The sequence below is a fragment of the Sorex araneus genome, chromosome 6 (genome assembly GCF_027595985.1).
Source record: "Sorex araneus isolate mSorAra2 chromosome 6, mSorAra2.pri, whole genome shotgun sequence".
NCBI classification, from domain to species: domain Eukaryota; kingdom Metazoa; phylum Chordata; class Mammalia; order Eulipotyphla; family Soricidae; genus Sorex; species Sorex araneus.
In genome coordinates, this window is record NC_073307.1 from 49908523 (window position 1) to 49922847 (window position 14325).

Consider the following 14325-nt stretch of genomic DNA (forward strand, 5'->3'; position numbering starts at 1 on the left):
GGGACTGGCTTTGTGAGAATAGCTGCTATGCAGGTGTGAGCTCCCAGGAGGCATACCTTTGGCACCCCTGGGTGCTGAGAGAGGATGGAGGAGAAATGAAGGAGGAGAATGAGGACAGTGTGAGATAGCAGAATTCTGAGGAGGTGCTTGTGTGAAGAGTTTAGGGCAGGCCTTTCTTATTCAGGAACCAAAATTCAAAATGATCTTAGCCAAAGTCAGCAACCTCTGGAGAGCTGAAAGCCAAGACTCCAGGGGGGAACGTTTGCAAAATAATGTTGAGCACAGCAAAAGCCATCTCCAGCCAACCCACTCTCTCACTCCCCAAAAATGCTTGCAATAAACACAATTAAGCCCTGTAATATTATTGGGTTCTTGAAAATGTTGCTCTTTTTTAGGAGCCACACCCAGCTGTGCTCAGGACTTAACTCCTGGCTCTGAGCTCAGGGATCACTCTTGGTCAGGCACAGGAGATACTTCATGGTGCTGAAGATTGTGGTGCTGTGGTGCTGGGCAAGTGTCTTGACCTCTGTACTATTGCTGCAGTCCCTGGAAACTGTTGAGGTTTCTTTTAATTAAAAATTTTTTTAATTGAATTACTTTGAGATACAGTTACGAAGCTTTCATGTTTGAGTTTCAGTCATACAATGATTGAACACCCATTCCTCCACCAGTGCACATTCTCCACCACCAATATCCCAGTATAATCCCTGCCCCCTTTCCACCCCTCTGTTTGCCTCTATGGTAGAAAATTTCCCCCATACTCTTTCTCTACCTTTTGGCCTTATAGCTTGCAATACAGATACTATCCCCTTTGGTCCTTTATCTACTTTCAGGACACAGCTCCCAACCCGAACTATCCCTCCAACCATCATTGACTTAGTGATCCCTTCTCTATCCCAGCTACCTTCTCCCCTAGCTCATGAGGCAGGCTACCAACCATGGAGCAATATTCCTGGCCCTGTTTCTACTGTCCTTGGGTGTCAGTCTCATATTATATTATTTTATATTCTACAAATGAGTTCAGTCATTGTATATCTGTCCCCCTCTTTCTGACTCATTTCATTTAGCATGACACTCTACATGTCCATCCACTTATAAGCAAACAATGAGATATCATCTCACACCATGGAGACTGGCACATATCAGAAAGAACAAGGACAACCAATGCTGGCATGGATATGGGGAGAAAGGGACTCGCATTCATTGGTGGAAACGCAGACTGCTCCAGTCTTTTAGGAAAATAATACGGGCATACCTCAAAACTTCGGACAAGCCTCACGCATGAAGGTACTGGCAGAGGAACCCAGGTATGTGGGACCCGGGGCTGAGACCTCCAAGCCTGCTCGGATCGGGACTGGGCCTCTTCCACCCAGATTTCTTTCCAGTAGCTGGGTGATCACACCCAGGGACTGCTGCCTCCCAGTCCCCCCCCATACCCCGTGCCCTGTAATCCCATCAACATCCAGAGACTTAAAAGCAAGCTCCCGGAAGCGACATCTTACAGCCTAGTTCTCCCTCTGGGAGAACCAGCTGGCTACCAAGAGTTTCCTGCCCACATGGGAGAGCCTCCAAACTCCCCATAGCGTATTCATATGCCAAAACCAGTAACAATGCTGGGTCTCATTCCCCCAACCCTGAAAGAGCCTCCAATGCAGCATCGTTGGGAAGGACAAGTAAAGAGAGGCTTCTAAAATCTCAGGATTAGGATGAGTGGAGACATTACTGAGACTGCTCGAGAAATTCGACGATCAACAGGATGATGATGATGATGATGATGATGATGATGATTCCTAAAAACAGTAGAAATTGAGCTTCCATATGACTCAGCAATGCCACTTCTGGCAATATACCCCTGGGGTGCAAAAACACAGCAGAAGTGACATCTGCTCCTGTATGTTCATTGCAACACTATTTCCAATAGCCAGAATCTAGAAATTCAGAACCTGAGTGCCTGAGAACAGACAACTGGTTAAAGAAACTTTGGTACATCTACACAATGGAATACTATATAGCTGTTAGAAAAAAATAAAGTCATGGCATTTGCTTACAAATGGATTGACATGGAGAGTATCATGCTGAGTAAAATGAGTCAGAAGAATAGGGACAGGCATAGAATGACTGCAGTCATTTACGGTTTATATAAACAAAACATAGTATGAGAATAATACCCAAGAAAAGAGGACCATGAGGATTATTCCACAGTTAGAAGCTTACCTCAATTGCTGGGGGAGAAGGCAGTTGGAATAACACTCTGAAAATGAAGGTCGGAAATGATCACTCTGGATGGGAGATGTGTGCTGAAAGTGGGTAAAGAACCGAACATGATGGCCTGTCAGTGTCTGTATTCTACACCATAATGCCCAAAGTAGAGAGAGAGAGAGGAAGAGAAGAAAAGTGCCTGCCATAAATGCAGGCTGGGTTGGAGGAGAGGTGGCAGAGGGTAACTAGGGACATTGGTGGTGGGATGGATGTTGAAACATTGTATGACTGAAACCCATCATGAAAGCTTTGTAACTGTATCCCACAGTGGTTCAATAAAAATTTTTTTAAAGAACCCAAAAAAGAAAAACTTTGGATCTTGGGGAACTTGAAGAAAATCAAGCTGTCACCCTGCTCCATTTCTTCTTCCTGCCCTGTGCTCACTTGCCTGACATCATTCTCACCCCTGGGACTCCTTACACATTTTTTGGTTAGTGTCTCCCTGTCATCCTTCTCTTGATCTGATCTCCAGGTCAAAGAATGCCTGTGATTCCAATTTTATGGGTCCTTGGTTCCCCAAATAACCTTTGTAGCTTTGTAGTTAATAGGTTATTACTCTTATTACCTTTCCTAGAATTTTATTTATTTATTTTGGCTTTGCTTTCTCACCTGTGATTTTGAGAGAGTAAAGGAACTTGATATATGTTTGAGCTTGGGGGGTGCATTAGTACAGTTCTGTTTGCTAATATAGATTCCTCTTCCTGCCCTCCCCATCCCATTCCTTATTTCTATATTAGAAGGCCAACACTAGGAACAATTAGGCCAAAATGTGACCAGAAGTTCACCTGCAATTCTTTCTGTCTTCTTTTGAGTTAACACTGAATCTGGGCTTGACACATTCTGCTGGTTCATTTTTGCCCTGGTTGTTGTTGTTTTGGGGCCGCACACTGTGGTACTCTGAGCTTATTCCTGGCTCTGTGCTCAGGGATTACTCTTAGTGGAGCTTGGGGCGCTGCCGGGGTTTGAACCTGGATGAGCTGCATGCAAGGTAAGCTTCTTCCCTGCCATGCTGATTCTCAGGCACCCAGACCCAGAGCATTTCTGCTTGCTTCGGTTTGGGGCCACACCAGACAATGCTCAGGCCTTACTCCTGGCTCTGTGCTCAGGGTTCACTCCTGGCAAGGTTCAGGGGACCATATGAGATGTCGGGGATTGATGCTAGGTTGGCTGCGTGCAAGGCAAGCGCCCTACCTGCTTGTATTATCACCCTAGTCCCCCAGGCCCACACATGCTGGTCTTAATTTTGACCCCTGTTCCATTCACGGATTCTGTTCTGCTCTTTGTTATGAACTAGATTTCTCATAAAGGACATGAGGCAGTGAGTCATCTTTGCTCTCTAAGTCAACTCTGTGATGGCTTCTAAATGATCCTTGAGCTGCTTCTTAGGATCATTTTCAAGCCAGATCATTGCAGCCCTTAACAGTAGAGCAAGACCCACCAGTTCAGCCCCTTTATCTCAGCATGAGGCTTGGAAGGACTGTCTAGGTCTGTGTGGTGGCAACACTGGGAAAGAAGGATGGGGAAAAAATCCCAGCTTCAAACTCCGGCTTCTCTCCACTTCTCAGCAGCATTACATATGACATGGATTTTATGAGGACAGTAGAATTTTATAGCTCCTTGGGATCCCCTTCTTAGACAGCCTAAGTAATCACAGGCTTCCCCCTCTTCTTTGGAGAGTGCGGCTCATAATCGTCACACACATCCACACATTCATCATATTTTCATTTTGTGTCCATCAGGGACCCCGAGTCTTAGGCCTCCTATCATTCCTGGGATCATTTCATATTAAGTTATTATCACATTAAAGGAATAGAAAATCCATTTCTCAAGCAGCTCGCGGTCCTGTGCAGGTGGTGGGTCCTCACGGGAGCCCATCGGCGCACGTCAGCGCTCTCGGTTGGTTTGTTCCTCAATCTTCTTGGAAAGTTGGCCCTGAACTTCCACAACTCAATAAGAATTTTTCCCACCTACTATCTCCCTGAAACCACCTGCACATTTTTATTGTGGTGGGTGGGCATGCTTGGCCTTTTGCAGGGGGGAAGATTTGGCCTACCTCTGGTGATGCTCAAGTTTACTCCTGGCTCTGTTCTCAGGGGTGACTCTTGATGGTGCTCTGGGACTTTGTGGTATCAGGGATAAAACTGGGGTCAGTCATGTGCAAGTCAAATGCTCTATCCTGCGCTGACTTTCTTGTCCCTGGGCATCACTTTCTCTACTTGTTATTATTTTAAAATATTTTTCTAAGGGCCTGAGCTATAGGACAGCGGGGAGAACATTTGCCTTGCAAACAGCCTGCCTGGGTTGATTCCTGGCACCTCATATGGTCCTGAGTCCTACAGGAGTGATTTCTGAATGAAGAGCCAGGAGTATGCCCTAAATGTCACTGGGTATGTCTTAACCACGCCTCCCCCTGTTTTTAAAAAATAAATAGAACACATCACTTCTTGTTTCATTTTTGCTTCCCATTTGTTTCCACCCCTTCTCCTCAGGTAGCCTTAACTCCCTGGTCATTGTCCCTGGCTTATTTATTTGGATTTTGTTTCTTCATTTCTCAGTATTATATCCTAATACCACAGACAGGAAGGACATGACCCCATACTTGTCTTTTTCCCCTCAAATTCATGTCACTTTGCACAATCCCCTCAAACTCCCTTCGTTTTACTGTGAACAGAAAATCCTCATCTTTAATTTTTCTCATCACGTGAGAGAATTCCACTGTACGCAGTGCTTTCCATGACAATGGAAATGCAAGCTGGTCCTCACCTTCCAGCCAGACCCTTCATTCAGACAGTGACCAGGTTAGGGATTCTGTGCCCATCGGTAATGCACCCACAGAGGCACACAGAGGCATGGTGTGACTTGTACTTCTTAATCCGTCTTCCCTCCTGGGGGTGGGGTCCCACATATTGGTCCCCTCAGGACCTGATTCTTTTGGACTCTTCAATCATTTCTTTCCTCTCCCATATCTTTGATGACCCACTTGGAAGAGGCACAGTTCCCTTTTGGTTCCTGAGTGCAGGGAATCTTGCTTCCTTCCTTCGTTCTCCTCCTTCTCCTAGGAAGCCGAATTTTTTTCCCAAGGCTGAACCTGTTCATGTACCTACTTGTAAACAGCCACTTCTTCACTTGGGTTCGTGGTTTTGATTTGTCCAGTCTTTCCAATTCTACAACTGAGTTCCTTACTCCACTTACAAGGCATGGGACCCCACCAATGGTCCTAGCAAAGGCCACTTCCTGTCTAACCTACACTCTCACTCTACTGTTTTAATGGTGGGACAATATGTTTCTGCATTCCTTCACTCTGGGCCTGTGTGAGTGTGGCTCCCAACTGTCGTACCTGGCCTGTTCCTGTCAACCATACACACAGTCATCCTGGTAGGAGTGAAGTAGAATGTAAGAGAAAACTGGCACTGGGTATTATGCCCTGATGCTGGGAAATCCTACAGGGACCTTTTTACAGAAATGTGAACAGAATCAAAAATGACCTGGTCTGTCATGGCCTTTCGCTGCTTTCTGCCTGGGTCTCCTCATTCGACCTGGCAGGGCATGGTGATACCCACGTTCCCCGGAAGCGATTAGGAAGCACTGGGTTGGAAATGTCTCTTGACCACATGGGGCACGCTGTTGATTGGGAGTTGGAGAGTGGGTTGTGATGATACAGCCCCTGGGGAAACAGATGAAGACAAAGAAAAGCTAGTGTGTGGCCTTGGTTTATTTGTGTTTTGGGGGGTGAGGCACATTCAGGGATGCTCAGGGGCTTACTCCTGGCTCTGCATTCAGGAATCACTCTTGGAAGGCTCGGGGGGACCATATGGGTCTCTGGGGATCAAACCTGGGTTGGCTGCCTGCAAGGTAAGATCTCTACCCACTAAACTATTACTCTGGCCCCAAGCTAGCATGTGGCCTTGGGAGGGGGCTGCCTTTATAAAAAAACAGGGGATATGGGGAGTCTATACCTTATCTCCATGGGAGGGACAATGAAGGAAAAGCTAGCTTGGCTGACCTTCTGTGGGTTCCTATGAGCACACAGCCAGAAGATCTACTTTAACAAATATTGATCGTCTCTAGAGTGCTTATTTTGGGATGGAAACATTTCTTTCTGGATTTCCCAGGCTGGCTGGCAATGTCCTGAGTTTGGTTCACACTGTGTTCATGGCCACAGAGGTGATTTCCTGAGTGCAGAGCCAGGAATAGGTCCTGAGAACTGCTAGGTGTGCCCCCCTCAAAAAATTGGGGTGACAGGTGCACTCACGTGGTGCTCAGGAGTTGCTATTGGCTCTATGTTGGGGATTGCTCTCAGCTGGGGACCAGCGTAAGAGCAATGCCCTAACCATTGTGCTCTGTGGCCCTTTGGTCCTCTCTGGATGAGAATAAGGATGATGGTATGAGAAACGGTGACGGGACAGAATGAGTAAGGACTAGTGACTGGGAACCAAAAATCTCACTCAGCCAATGGAGGAATTTATCTTTAAAGTGAGAGACAAGCAAGGAAATCTCCCCCCACCCACACTCGCTTATCTGCAGAACTGACTCTCTGCGATCGTGTCCTTTCCTCTTCATCCTGTCATCATCCCCTGGAACCTGACCCCCACCAAGTCTCTCCTCTCTCCCACTCCTTCCCGCGCTTACACAGCTGGTGCCACCTTCCTGATCCCCTGGCTTTAGGGAAATGAAGAGTAGCTTGTCATCTTGCAAAGGGCCTTTGTCCCTGCTGTGTGGTATAATTGGACACGGTGTGCTTATTTCCTGCCCCTCATTATCTGGGCCCTTATAGACCTCGAGGGCCGCTGCTTTCTCTCCATTTATTAGAGCTGTGCATTCTATTATTGTATTGTTATCTGCGGACACAGCTACGCCAGGGCTTCCTAGCTGCCCTCAAAGGCCTCCGTGATAGCTCTCGCCTCTTCATGCGACCACATCTTATTAACCCCTGGGGCCTTCATCCCGTCGTTTCAGGTACTAAGGCCATCAAAGGGCCCCTCACCTGTCCTCAGTGTTCCCCCCCTCTTCAAAGACAGGTGCAAGCAAGCGAAGCAAAGCAATGTCCACCTAGAATGTGCATCTTCCATGGCCAGGGTCTCATTTTTTTAAAAAATTATTGAATCACTGTGAGATAGTTACAAGCTTTCATGTTTGGGTTACAATCACACAATCAAACACCCATCCCTCCACCACTGCACATTCCCCACCACCAATATCCCCAGTATACCCCCCGTTTCCCACCCTCCCCCTGCCTCCATGGCAGACGATATTCCCCATACTTTCTCTCTCCTTTTGGGCTTTATGGCTTGCAACACAGACACTGGGAGGCCATCATGTTTGGTCCATTATTTACTTTTGGCACACATCTCCCATCCCAACTGGTTCCTCAGCCATGATTTTCTTAGTGATCTTTTCTCTATTCCAACTGCTTTCTCCCCTCCACTCATGAAGCAGTCTTCCAGCTATGGGGTAATCCCCCTGGCCCTTGTATCTACTGTGTCAGTCTCATGTGATGCTACCCTACACTCCACAAATGAGTGCAGTCCCTCTATGTCTGTCCGTCTTTTTCTGACTCATTTCACTTAGCATGATACTCTCCATGTTTATCCATTTATAAGCAAATTTCATGACTTCATCTCTCCTAACAGCTGCATAGTATTCCACTGTGTAGATATGCCAAAGTTTCTTTAACCAGTCATCTGTTTTAGGGCACAAAAGCAAAGTTGTTTCCAGATTTTGGCTATGTGAACAGTGCTGCAATAAATATATAGGTACTGATGTCATTTCTACTGTGCTCTTTTGCATCCTCGGGATATATTCCCAGAAGTAGTATTGCAGGGTCATATGGAAGCTCAATTTCTAGTTTTTGAAGGACTGTCCATATTGTTTTCCAGACAGGCTGGACCAGTCGGCATTCCCACCAACAGTGAAGGAGCGTCCCTTTTTCCCCACATCCACGCCAGCACTGGTTGCTTTTGTTCTTTTGAATGTGTGCCAGTCTCTGTGGTGTGAGATGATATCTCATTGCTGTTTTGATTTGCATCTCCCTGATGACTAGGGATGTGGAGCATTTTTTCATGTGCCTTTTGACAGGGCCTCTTTTTTACCTGCTACATATTCTGGGGCCTCTCCACACATTTCTCCTAAGCCTCTCTAGATGGCGCCAAAGAGCACTATTTTGGGGGGGCACCAGACCCCCCCATCCCCACCCCCCATCCCCACCCCAGGCACACACATCAAATGCTTCTGAAACCTGCAGCTTTTAACCCCTTCACACCATAACCTAGCATGTGGAGCAGTGATTTTATAACACCAGAGTACTATGAAAACAGGGTTATCCTGGCAAAGCAAAGGCAACCTCCGCATGGTTTCAGGGGAGCCTCCAGTCCCCTACTTCCCCCGACAGCCAACAGCCGGCTCATCGCAGGGCCTCACAGCACATTGCTGAAATCCTGACAGGCACTCGTTGATCTAAGGGGTTCTCACCCCTGTTCTGAGAGCCAAGTCACCCTTGTCCTGCGGGGTTCTCTGTCAACACCCAACTTTTCTCCTCATTTCTCACTGTTACCATCATGTGCTGGTGGGGACATCAGGTGGCGCCTTTCCTACCTCTGGACCAGAGGGAGGCACATCTTTGAAGACGGCAGCCACTTCATGCTGCACGGAAGCCTTACCTCTGGTGAGCAGTCTGAGATGGAGGGTGAACAATGGGCAAGTGGCCCCAGTCTCATGGGTCGTCAAGGGGACACCTGGAATATATATTCAGCCAGGAATAAAGAAGAAAAGGGTGAGGGGTGTGCAGTATGTGTCTTCAAAATGCATCTCTCTCTTCCTTCTCTCTGGCTTAATTCCCCCCACCCATCCATCCAACCAATCTGCTCACCTTTCACATGACAACAACCTATCACTCCATTCCACAGAATCCTGCTCACTTCTCTTTCTGATGCATCTTTGCTTTCTGAGCCCCTCTTCCAGAAGCCTTCGAATCCACCCTGCAAGTCTCCTCGCTTGCTGACTGGATTGCTGGAATCTTCTGGAAGCAGCGGCTTCCGCTGTCTCTGGCTCCTCAGCTTCCCAGACAACATGTCATCACTGGACCTTTTCAAAACCCACGGTCATCACTACTACCACCACCACCACCACCACCAGTTCCGCTTCCTGTGCTGCACCAGATTGGCTTGGCCATCCTTTGGGACTCGAGGAAGGGGTTCTCACCCACAAGGGGCCCTCCGAGTCACAGCTCTTTATTTTACAACTCTCGTGACAGCCCTGAGATACACCTCAGCAAGCACGGCATGCCACAGCTTACACCAGAAAAGCTTCCTGAACTAGAAGCCTGTGCTCTGTAGGTTATGAGACACGCCAACCACGCTCGGATTGAGAGTCCCTTATGTAAATGAGGGCTCACGGAATCAGGTCAGATATGCCCTATGCACACAGGCAAGGGTTCATCACACAACCAATCCAAGAGCATATGGAAATAAGGGATGCACAGGACGTTTGGATGACCTGGCTCCTTCCTCTTTATTTGCTCTGTAACACCATCACCATCACATCCTTTGGCATCATCTGTGCCATCATCACCCCCACTTTCTCTTCCACTATTGTGACGCCTCCATCAGCACCTCCTCTAGGATCCTCACCAAGGTCTCCACCTCTGTTCTCTATCCCCATTTCTATTACTCCCTCTTCCTTCCCCATCACCACCAGCCCCACCACCCACTACCACCTCCACCTTCATGCAATGTATTCCAACTCTGTACCCCCTTACTGTTCTACCTGCTGTGGGTTTACCTGTGATCAAAACAGGCTAAAATACTTGGCTTCATTGAACTTCTATTCCCAGAGCATATTCTCCTGTAACTCCTTCAGACCCGGGAAACCCTGCTTGTGTTCTGCTAACTTTTGCCTTCACAGGCATAGCCCAAATTGTGTGATAAGTTAGAATTTCTCCCCAACTCCCGGGGCCAACAGGTGGAGATCCAGTGGAATCCTACCTGCGTAAAGACAGACACTTAACCTCTGGCCTTTAATTTTCTCACTGCAGATGAGAATAATATCTGGTCCTAACTACTTAATAGGTCTCTAGAGAAAAAGCTGATGAAATCAGCATGTGCTTTACTTCTGGGTGAGGTCCTTGAAATGAAAGCATTTTATAATTTGGAGTGTTGGTTTTTGCTCCTTCATCTAAGAAGCTGGCTGGGTGAAAAAGGATCACCTCATACTCTTGCTAATTCTGGGCTTATCACACATCCACTGTTCCATAAAGGTTGACTTGAAAGCTTTCATTTAAAACCCAATTCATATGAATTAGTGTACTACTCAAAATGTCAGACTGCTAATAGAACATACATAGCAACTGAAAATTGAAATAAGTGCATTTTAATAGAGCTCAGAATTAGGATTTCCTCTATCTGTTTGACGTAGTATCACAATTATAATTGAGGGTAAAATCCCCCCACCCCAGTTGGCATTTAATGACTATCTGGAATTGTCAATCATCTTGAATTTGTTGTGCCATTTTTCAGACAGAAAATGGCCAGGAGAAACCCCAAATTGTTTCATTATGACACTCATATGTAAGGTATTATCAACTGACATGGAAGAAAAAAATTGTTCCATTGATAAGTTCCCCAACAAAGACTGAGGAAAGTCTCAGTGACAATGCGACAGTTAGTTCTTTTATTCTGCTTTTACTTTATACAAGAACAGGGAGTGTTTGTTTGTTTTAAATCTCTAAAAATGTGCCTTACTTAGTTGACACAGTCACAGACACCGTTGAGAGATTTTCATTGGCAAATCTCAAATTGAATGCTCATTTTGCTTTATTACTAGTTTTCCTAAAAGTCCCAGGAACTATTCCTGTTCCTATCTTGTACTTCTGGGGAACAGTTGAATTGCCCAGGAACTTCTCAAATATGAAACATTGCACCCCAGTCAGAAAGGCTAGGGGAAGTTTAGGAAGTGACTCATTTTGGCTGTGGGAAAAACCAGATGATTTTGCTTGCAATTACAATCGTGCTTCCGCTTCTAATCTGGAGTTAGAAATTTCTCTATTGTGACCCTGTCTTGGCTGAAAACCTGTCACCAGGGCTGAAGTAACATCCTGCAGAGGTGCCTGAATTCTCCCAGGTGCTTGCCATTTCTCCTTCTATCCAGAAGAGGGCAGTCACGTTCCATGCTTTTGACGTACCACCAGAAAGGAAGATGTTTCAATAAATCTCAGTGATTGGAATTAAGTTTTTCTTTAATGGTCTTAAAGGGCATTGAGAATTACCTGAAGATTTTTAACCGTTTATTAAAAACCTTAGAACCTCTGTGGGATGGATACTTTTTTCAAAAAAATTGAAACCAAAAAAGTTAGCACTGAGGTGCACCTGTATTTGGAGTGCTTAAATCTGTGCAGTATTTTTTCTGGTATCTGCCTCTCTTGGGACTTGGACATGACCTCGGGGTGGGGCTATTCCAATCACATGGATGACCTTCCTTGGAACTCCGGGGCACTTTTATAAATAAAAATAAGTATATGGTGAGAGCAAAAGACACGCCTCAGTATTGCTCAGCTTAGAGTCCCCAAAGAGAGGTAAAGAAGAATGACTCCCAGCCACCCCGCGAAACAGAGGTCTGCCAAGAGAAACTTAAACACCGAAATCATTTCTAGCAACACTTCTTTGCTTTGGGAGGAAGAAAAAAAATGACACGTTGAAACTGGAACTCTGAGGAAGATCATGCTCAAAGAATGTGATTTTCCCAGCCTCCCCCCAGCCCTGACCACACCTCAGAATATCACCTATAAGCTTCTAAGTGAGAACAAAATATAACAAATACTTCCACCACCTTTTTCTCGTCTCTGTTAGCAGTGATTCCAGAGACTGAAGAGCCAGTAATTTTTGTGAAGGTACAGAATCAGCATTATGTGCAAAGGAGTCTTAAATATCTCCTTCTATATTTATATACAAATATATAGATGTTGATACATATATATAAAACAGTATGTATAACTGATTATGTATAAATTATTTTAAAGGATCAGCCTTAAATTAAACAAATAATAATAATCAACTGAGCTGAGGGCGGGCACTCACTTAAATAGAAATATAGCCATACGTGCTAACTCTAATTCTGCGTATTTATTTTTATCTGTGGGTTTAATGTTTGGGCTCAAAGTACTCCCACAGCGCTTCTTAGATAGCTGATACAGGAGCAGAGCTTTTAGGCTGCAAACCCATTGTCTGTCCTGCACGTCTGCTAGGGCCGAACTACGCGTGTTAGAATATAATATGGAGACCTAAATAAGCACTCAGATGACGCCATTTCCAGATGAGATCCAGGGTGCTGATATATGTTGCTACATTAGTGTCTATCTCTTACCGCAGCACTGTCGGATCTTGGACCCTGAAATCCATCCGCCCTGCACTCGCTCTTCCCGAGGCCCTTGGGTTGACCAGAAATCTGGGGATTGTCTACCTGATCCATGCCAGCGACCTCTCTTCCCCTCCCCCAGTCTCTCTCCCCTGCCCCCCGCCCCCCCCCCCCCCCCCACACACACACACACTCCTTCTTCCTCCAATTCTGGAGATGCGTTTGGGCGGAAAAAGCCACTGGCAGTGACCTTGCCGTGCAGCTCCCCGGTGGCAGGTGTGGGAAGCGCTTCCCAGAAGTGATGCCCCGCAGAGAAGGGTCTGGGCTGGGGGGTTGGGAAGCAGGAGGGAAGGGGGACCCCTCCCGCCACGTTGGCCCGGGCTCCTTATAAACAAACTTCTCTCCCTGGTATTGTTCCTGAGTGGGGGAGGACGGGCACTGCCAGGATCTGGCTGTCTGCCGCTCTGGCTCTGGCCCGGCCCGGTGGAGACTGTGGGGACGCTGCTTTTAAGAGACTGATTTGGTTCAGAAGTTGATTTCCATCCATGACTTTTAAAAGCTACCTACAATTGCAGTACAAAGCCCAAGCGCCTTTGGAGCCGCACTAGGGATTAAGAAATGGCATGTATTTTAATGCCTTATGAATAGGAGTAGCTGATAAAAGAGGGTCTTATTACCCCTGCTACATTTAAATGTGAAAAGAGTTGCTTCGACTGGGCTGGGGTCGGGGGAAGGGGGGAGTGGAGAAGAGATGTATTATTTTCATAGGGATTTAATCTTCAGACTGCGGAAACCATACAACGCCACTGGCCAAATCACGCTAAGATCTGGAAAAGAGGAAAGAGAGGCGGGGCAGGCAGAGAAGCGGGACTGTGCGCAGCGACTCAACCTTGGCCGTTTTTTATCGGCATGTGCGTTCTGAACCACAGATCAAAATGCACACGCGTTGGAGAATTTCCCGTGTAAGCATTAACCCTTTGCAACTTGGAAAATGCAGCTGATGCAAGACTTGGCTGGAACAAAGCTGGCTTCAGAGCCAGGCGCTGCCTCCTCCATGGGTGCCTCGTCAGGGACAAGGCCCAGATGTGCATGTATGTGCATGCATGTGTTTGTGAAGGAGTGGATGCATGTGTGTGAACATATGTGAGTGTGTGTGTGTGAGTATATGTGTGTATGAGTGTGTATGAACGTGTCTATGTGAATGTGTGCGAGTGCAGGTTGGGTGTGTGAGTGCGTAGAGTGTGTGAATTTATGTGTAAGTGTCTATGTGAATGTGTGTGCACATATGTGAATATGTGAGTATATGTGTGAGCATGTATGGGTGAGTATGAGTGTGTGTGCACATGTAAATATTTATGTGAATGACTATACTGTAACTGTGCATGTAGAAGTGTATATATGAATGTGTGAGTGTATGTGTGTATAAGTATTATGAGTGTGAATTCATGTGTGAGTGTGTGTGAATGTGCACTCATGTAAATGTGTGTATATGTGAGCACACATGAGTGTGTGCATGTATATATGTTTATGTAAATGGGTGTGAATGCCTGTGAGTGTATGTATATGCGTGAATATATATGTGGATGTGAAAGGATGTATGTGTAAATATGAATGTTATGAGTATGTGTGAGTTCATGTGTGAGCATATATGTCAATGTGTGTACCTGTATGTATGTATGTATGAGCATATAGGTGGATGCATGTGAGTGCATAAGAGCATGT